General features: G+C 41.9%; 1 protein-coding gene across 1 annotated transcript in view; it reads left to right on the top strand.

The window, feature by feature from the left end:
* Positions 1-4,484: 4,484 nt before the first annotated feature.
* Tm4sf19 (transmembrane 4 L six family member 19) overlaps positions 4,485-7,770 on the top strand; it is a 9,827-nt gene continuing 6,541 nt past the window's right edge. Inside the window, exon 1 of the mRNA XM_013019405.1 lies at positions 4,485-4,543. The gene's annotated coding sequence lies outside the window, so the exon portion shown is untranslated. The remainder of the gene's footprint in view (positions 4,544-7,770) is intronic.

The raw sequence follows: 7,770 nt of genomic DNA on the forward strand, positions 1-7,770 counted from the left end.
AAAAAAAAAAAGAGAGAGAAGAAAAGAAAAAGTAGTGCTTTGTTTCTTTTTTTATACTTATTATTTATTTGTTTATTTAGTACTTTAGTAGTTTATTGGCAGCAAGTATCTCATAGACTTTTTTTTGGGGGGGGGTCAGTCATGGGGCCTAAACTCTAGGCCTGGGCGCTGTCCCTCAGCTCTTCAGCTCAAGGCTAGTGCTCTACCATTTGAGCCACAGCTTCACTTCTGGCTTTTTCTGCTTATGTGGTGCTGAGGAATCGAACCCAGGGTCTCATGCATGAAAGTCAAGCACTCTACCACTGAGCCACCTTCCCAGCCCCAGTGCTTTGTTTCTTGAATGGCATCCTCGGAGAAGGATGATGGGCTGACTTAGCAGCGTGCCTGTTTATGCAAGTAGACAGCTTCTTAAAATGCCTTGTTGGCCAGGTGCCAGTCGCTCATACCTGTTATTTTATCTATTCAGTAAACTGAGAGCTGAGGATTGTAGTTCAAAGCCATCCTGGTCAAGAAAATCCATGAGACTCTTTTTTTTTGTCAGTCGTGGGGCTTGAACTCGGCCTGGGCCCTGTCCCTGTGCTCTTCAGCTCAAAGCGAGTGCTCTGCCTCTTGAGCCACAGCGCCACTTCTGGTTTTCTAGTGGTTTATTGGAGATCAGAGTCTCACGGACTTTTCTGCTTGGGCTGACTTTGAACCTTGATCCTTAGATCTCAGCCTCCTGGGTAGCTAGGATTACAGGCGTGAGCCACCGACCTCTTTTTTTTTTTTTTTGCCAGTCCTGGGGTTTGAACTCAATGCCTGGGCTCTGTCCCTAAGCTTCTTTTTGCTTTAGGCTAGTGTTCTACCACTTGAGCCACAGCACTACTTTCAGCTTTTGTTTATGTGGTACTGAGGAATCGAACCCGAGATTTAAGGCATGTTAGGGAAGCACTCTACCACTAAGCCATATTCCCTTACATGAGACTTATTTCCAATTAACCATAAAATCCAAAAGTAGAGCTGTGGCTCAAATCGTACAATAGTAGCCTTGAACAAAAAAATCTCATGGGCAGCACCCAGGCCCTGAGTTCAAGCTGCATGACTAACACTCCCTCTACCCCTCAAAAAAAATTGATCGGAAGGAAAGAGCAAAAAACATGAACAGAAACATTACATAAAAGGATTCCCAAATTTAAAAAGGAAGAAAAAACAAAATACTAGGTTTATAAAAACTAGGGCAGGACATGAGCTCTTAATGGTAGAGTGCTTGCCCAGCAAGCCTGAGGACCTGGGTTTGATTCCTTAGTATGACATAAACAATAAATAAATAAAGTTAATAAAATAACAGGGAAAGTAACCAAATTATTTTTTAAAAACTACAAAAAAGAGAAGATGGCAAATAAATACACAAAAGACACTTACCTCATCAAGAAACTGCAAATTAAACCACAAAACAATACCACTAAACGCCTACCAGAGAGCCTAAAACTAAAACTCTGAGTATGTGGAGAAACTGGAAGTCATACACTGCTGAAGGAGCATGAGCTGGCAGAACACTTTAGGAAACTATCTGGCAATAACTGACAAAATAAAACATTCACCCAAGATCCAGAAATACTACTTTTAGGGGTAGATATACTATTTTTAGTTCCTGGAAAATAGTACAAAGTTCTTTCAAAAGATATGGGTAAGTTGTGTACTGGTAGCTCACTTCTGTAATCCTAGGTTCTCGGTAGGCTAAAATCTGAGGATTGAGGTTCAAAGCCAGCCTTAGCAGGAAAGACTGTGAGAGTCTTCAATTAACCAGCAAAAAGCTGGCAGTGGAACTGAGGCTCAAGTGGTAGAGTGTCAGCTTTGAGTAAAAAAGCTGAGGGACAGTGCCCAGGCCATAAATTCAAGCATCAGGACTGGAACACACATAAAAGATAATAACCTAAGGAAGTGAAGTATGGCTCAAGTGGTAGAGCACCAACCTTGAGCAGAAAAGGTTAAGAGCGTGAAGCCTTAACTTTAAGTCCCACTACCAGCACAAACTCATCAACAGGCTAGGTGTTAGTGGCTTACACCCATAATCCTAGCTACTTAAAAGGCTGAGAACTGCCAGGCACTGCTGGTTCACGCCTGTAATCCTAGCTACTCAGGAGACTGAGATCTGAGGATCATGGTTCAAAGCCAGCCCAGGCAGAAAAGTCTGTGAAACTCTTATCTCCAATTAACCACCAGAAAACCATAAGTGGCACTGTGGCTCAAGTAGTAGAGAGCTCACCTTGAGCTGAAGAGCCCAGGGACAGTGCCCAGGCCCAGAGTCCAAGTCCCATGACCAACAAAAAAATAAAAATAAAAAGGCTGATAACTGAGTGTGGTGATTTAAAACAAGGTGGGAGAAGGAAAGACTGTGAAGCTTGTATCTCCAATTATCCGCCAGAAAAGAAAAGCCAGAAGTGGAGCTGTGCTACCTTTGGTAGAGCACTAGCCTTGAGCACAAAAAGCTTGGGACAGTGCCCTGGCTCTGAGTTCAAGCCCCAGAACTGGCACAAAAAAATGATCATCATCATTGTCATTGTCATCATCATCAATCATCTAAATATCCATCAAGAGTAAATTAAAATTTAAAGTATTTATATAATCAAATCATGTTTAGGAATGAAAAAAGAATTAAGTGGTGTATAAACCTCACAGAATATTGAAGAAAGCCAGACACAAATGAAATATAAGAATAATCAAAACCTTACCAAAAAGGATAAAAGCCAAAATAACAGTTACCATTAGGTGCTGGGTACAATGATGGGAGAGACGCCATGGAGCCGTGAGGGGTTTGGACGCGTTGTTGTCTTGGTCTGTGTGGTGCTTCTCTTGGGTATTCATAGGAAAATCCATCAACTTTTACAAATATCTTTTGTACCTTTTATTGTTTTCCATGAAATGGAAATTTTATAATCCGGTGGGAACAGAGAAAAAGCTGTGCCTGACTCTGAGGAAATCAGGAACGTCTTTGCTGAGGAAGTGTGAATTAGTTCTTTTTAAAAACTGTTTTTTAATTGTTGCTATAAAAGTGATATACAGAGGGGTTACTGTTTCACAAATCAGCTAATGAGTACATTTCTTTTTGAAGTGTTACCCCTTCCCTCAGTCCTGGATTTCCCCTCCCATCCCCGCCCACGTTGTATAGCTCATTTTCAGCGTAGTGCCTAGTGAGTAACACTTCTTCATTTGTCCAACCTTTGTCCTTTCATTATTCTTCATGGAATTAGCTCTTAAGTAGAAACTTGTCAAAGCTGTCTCCCATGCATATAGCAGCACTAAACACTCAGTGGTTTGCTGGGATAGGTACAAGAGCACGCTGCCCTGGGCCTTGCATGAAAGTCAGAAGGTTAGTCCAGAAGCCAGGCACTGAGGCAAAGTAAACAAAGTGAGAAGGGGGCTGGGAAGGTGGCTCAGTGGTAAGAATGCTTGCCTTGCATGCCTGAGGCCCTGGGTTCGATTCCTCAGCACCACATAAGCAGAAAAAACCCCAAGTGGCACTGTGTCTCAAGTGGTAAAGCACTAACCTTGAGCTGAAGAGCTCAGGGATGGCACCCAGACCCAGAGTTCAGGCCCCACGACTGACAAAAAAAAAGAAAATGAGAAGGAACAGCTGTTTTACCACAGGGCCTGGATTCTGTGAGGAGGTAGGAGCAAAAAGTGTAGGGGAAAAGAGATGGGGGGCGGGGGGGGGGGAGCTGGTGGCTCATGCCTATAGTCCTAGCCATTCAAGAGACTGAGATCTGATGATTGCTGGAAGGAAAGTCCTTGAGACTTTTTTTAAAGAACTATTTTTTTTGAAAATGCTGAAAGGAAAGGGGTTGCAGTTACAGAAATCAGGCAAAGAGCTCCTTTTGGATACTGTCACCCCTTCTTCCGCTCTCTCTCAGTTTTGCCCTCCCATCCCCACCCACAAGTTATATAATTCATTTTCAACAGAATGTCTAGTGAGTACCACCGCTGCATTTGCTCAGCTTTGTCATTCCATTTCTGTGCCTCCCCTTATACTCCCAAAGACATATAAATGAATAAACAAGACAAAAAGAAAACAAAAGCAGCAGAAAAATGATCTCCAATTAATCACCACAAAGGTAGAAGTAGCGCTGTGACTCAAGTGGTAGAGCAATGGCTTGAGCAGAAAGCTCAGGGACAGAGCCAGGCCTTGAGTTCAAGCTCTAATACTGGCACAAAGGGGTGAGGGGTTTCTCATGGGAGCATCTAGTGACTCATTAAGACAGTGAGCTCTGCCCCCTGTTTCTTTCCTTGAAGTCACATGAAAATGAGCAGAGGATGGCTCATAAGGAGAGGGCCCTCTAGGGACAGGAAGCTTCTTCAATGGAGACCTGTGGGTGGTGGCATGTGGGCCCACATTTGGAGTGATTTCTCCCTATAAATAGCTTCTCTGGCCCTCTTGAAAGAGTCTTGAAAAGGGCTTGCAGGTCTGGCTGCAAGGAGTTGCCCGGCTGCAGGAAGGAAGGCTCACTTTGAGGAGCGTGGCTTTCTCTACCTTGTCTTCCACCAGGACTTTTGTCAGCAGATACAGGTAAGCAAAGATGAAAGGATCCAGGGAGATTATGGCCATTGAACAACAGGGCATACCACTTAAGAACACAAACTTTTAATGCAAATGAAACCTGGCTCTGCCACTTTGCTGTGGTGTAACTCCTGCAAAACCTCTTGCCTTTTTTTTTAACCTGTCCTGGGGCCTGGACTCAGGGACTAGGTTACTGTCTCTAAGCCTCTTTGTGTTCAAGGCTAGTCCTCTACCACTTAAGCCACAGCACCACTTTCAGCTTCTTCTGAATAGTTTATTAGTTATTAGCAGCTCATGGACTTTCTTGCCCTGGCTGGCTTTGCACTATGATCCTCAGAGCTCAGCCTCTTGAGTACCTTGGATTACAAGTGTGAACCACTGGTGGCTGACTAACCTCTTGACTTTCTCCCAATCCTAGGCCCTGACAGTGATTTGCTTTCTGTTACTAGTTTTGCCTTCTCTAGAATTTCACATAAATAGAATCATATTGTAAGTAGTATTTGTTTCTTACCTTTCCCACTTAAGATAGTACTTTGAGCCAGGTGTCAGTGGCTCACGCCTGTAATCCTAGCTACGCAGGAGGCTAAGATGGAGGGTTTTGGTTGGAAGCTAGCCTGGGCAAAAAAGTCCCTGTGAGACTTTTATCGCCAATAAACCACTCAAAAACTAGAAGTGGAGCTGTAGCTCAAGTGGTAGAGCTCTAGGCTTGAGTACAGAGGCTCAGGGACAGTGCCTAGGCCCTGAGTTCAAGCCCCACATCTTTGTGATTCACTCATGTTGTTATCTGTATCAATGGTTTATACTTTTTTTTTTTTTTTGCCAGTCCTGATGCTTGAGCTCAGGGCCTGGGCGCCATTTCCTGAGCTGCTTTTGCTCAAGGCTAGTGGTCTAACACTAGAGTCACAGCACCACTTGGGCTTTTTCCAAGTAGTTTATTAGGGATAAGAGTTGCATGGACTTTTGTGCCCAGGCTTGCTTCAAACCAAGATCCTCAGATCTCAGCCTCTCAGCTAGGATTACAGGTGTGACCCACCAGTGCCTAGCAGTTTATTAACTGCTATTAGCTAGTAATAGCTACATGGATATAACATATTTATTCTACTAAGACTATTGTGTATGTATGTGTCCTAGGAGTTGAACTCAGAGCCTCCTCTGTTTTTGTGTGGCTTCTTTGCTTAAGGCTGGTACTCTACCACTTGAAACACACTTCTATTTCCTGACTTGCTGATTAACAGAGGAAAGGAATCTTTCAGATTTGTCTGCCCAGGTTGCCTTTAAACTATGATCCTCAAATCTTAGCCTCCTGAGTAGCTAGCAGGGCAGGCATGAGCCACCAGCACCTGTCCTAAGACTATTGTTTTAAGAAGGATCTCACTATGTTGCCCAGGCTGATCTTCCACTCCTGGGTGCAAGTTACCTTCCTATTTGAACCTTCTGAATAACTAGAACTACAAGTCTATGCTCCTACATATGCTGCTTTTTGATTTAATTCATATTTCCCCATGTTAATGATGTTACACATCTTTTCATGTTCTTAGTTTTCACATATATATCTTTTATACAAAATGAAGTATTTGTTAGAATATTTTCCCATTTAAAGCTAAATTTGTCTTTTTACAATTTATGTATTTTATTTTTTATTTTTTTACAGTGTTTTCTTTTTCTTTTTTTTTATTGTGAAAATACTGTACAGAGGAGTTACAATTACATGGGCCAGATAATGAGTACATTTCTTATCAAGCATTGTAGCCTCCTCCTTTGTTTCCCCTTCCCATCCCTTCCCATCCTCCTCCCCCCATCCTCCTGCACCCCCCCCACCAAAGTTGTAAAGTTCGTTCTCGACATAACGATTTGTACATCTCATTGTTGCAATGGGTCCACCTGTATCCCTAGTTAAACGATTTGTTTTTTCCCTTCCCCTCCACAAATTATACCGACATCAAATACAGTAAAAGCAGGGGTTATACTGTGGGGGAGGGACATACAAAGCAACAAAGAAATAATCTTATAAATGTGTTAGAAACATTCACATGAGAGAAAAAAAAAACATTTGAATACATATCTTAGGGTTCATTTCCCTAACATCACCTTATCTGACAATTTATGTATTTTAGATATAAATCCTTTGTAAGGTGAGCATGCATTCATGATACAAAATATGTACTGTGAATATTTTCTATTTGCTTTTTCATTTCCTTTTGAATTGTTTTTATGTTTTGTGACTGTACCCTTGCATGTTCTAGGCAAGTGCTTTCTTTGCCTCTTGAGTTCTTTCAGCCTTGTTTGTATTTTATTTTTGTATTGTCCGCATTTTAATTTTTATTTATTTTTTGGCTGGTCGTGGGGCTTGAACTCTGGGCCTGGGCACTGTCCCTCAACTCTTCAGCTCAAGGCAAGTGCTCTACCACTTGCGCCACAGCACCACTTCCAGCATTCTGGTGTTAATTGGAGATAAGGATCTCTTGGACTTTACTGACTGGGCTAGCTTTAAACAGCTATCCTCAGATCTCAGCTTCCTGAGTAGGTAGGATTACAGGTGTGATCCACCAGTGCCCAGCATATATTTATTTATTTAAATTGTGAAAATACTGGAGAGAAGTGTTACAATTACATGAGCAAGGTAATGAGTACATTTCTTATCAAGCATTGTTGCCTCCTCCTTTGTTTCCCATTAACATCCCTTCCCATTCCCCCCTCCCATATTTCAATTTTTGAAACATGGTATATCTTTTCAATTATCTAGGCCTTCTTTAATTTTTCTTGGCAATTCCTTACACAGACATGTATACTATTTTTATTTATTTTTTATTGTAAAGATACTATACAGAGGGTTACAGTTACATGAGTAAGGTAAAGAGTACACTTCCTATTGGGCATTGTTACCCCCTCCCTTGTTTTCCCCCTACCATCCCTTCCCTCCCTACCTTCCTCAAGGTTCTTTTTTTTTAATTGTGATTAAGTGATTACATAATTTCCCAAATTTCACAGTATTGTGGAATAATGATGCTCATTTAAAGTCACAAGTTCATTCTAACTTTCCTGGAGCAAATTGTCTATCACAGTCTATAACATATAATGGTGTACACATGTACCATACATGTGATCAGCAGCATGGGGATATTTAGTAGTGGTTCGACCAGATGAGTAGGAGTTCTTTGTTTCTTAGGTCCTGTTAGTTTTGTCGTATCACCTAACATTTTGGATTTAGCATCCACTTATCAGGGAGACCATGTACC

Source organism: Dipodomys ordii, unplaced genomic scaffold (assembly GCF_000151885.1).
Source record: "Dipodomys ordii isolate 6190 unplaced genomic scaffold, Dord_2.0 Scaffold45, whole genome shotgun sequence".
In the NCBI taxonomy this organism is placed as follows: domain Eukaryota; kingdom Metazoa; phylum Chordata; class Mammalia; order Rodentia; family Heteromyidae; genus Dipodomys; species Dipodomys ordii.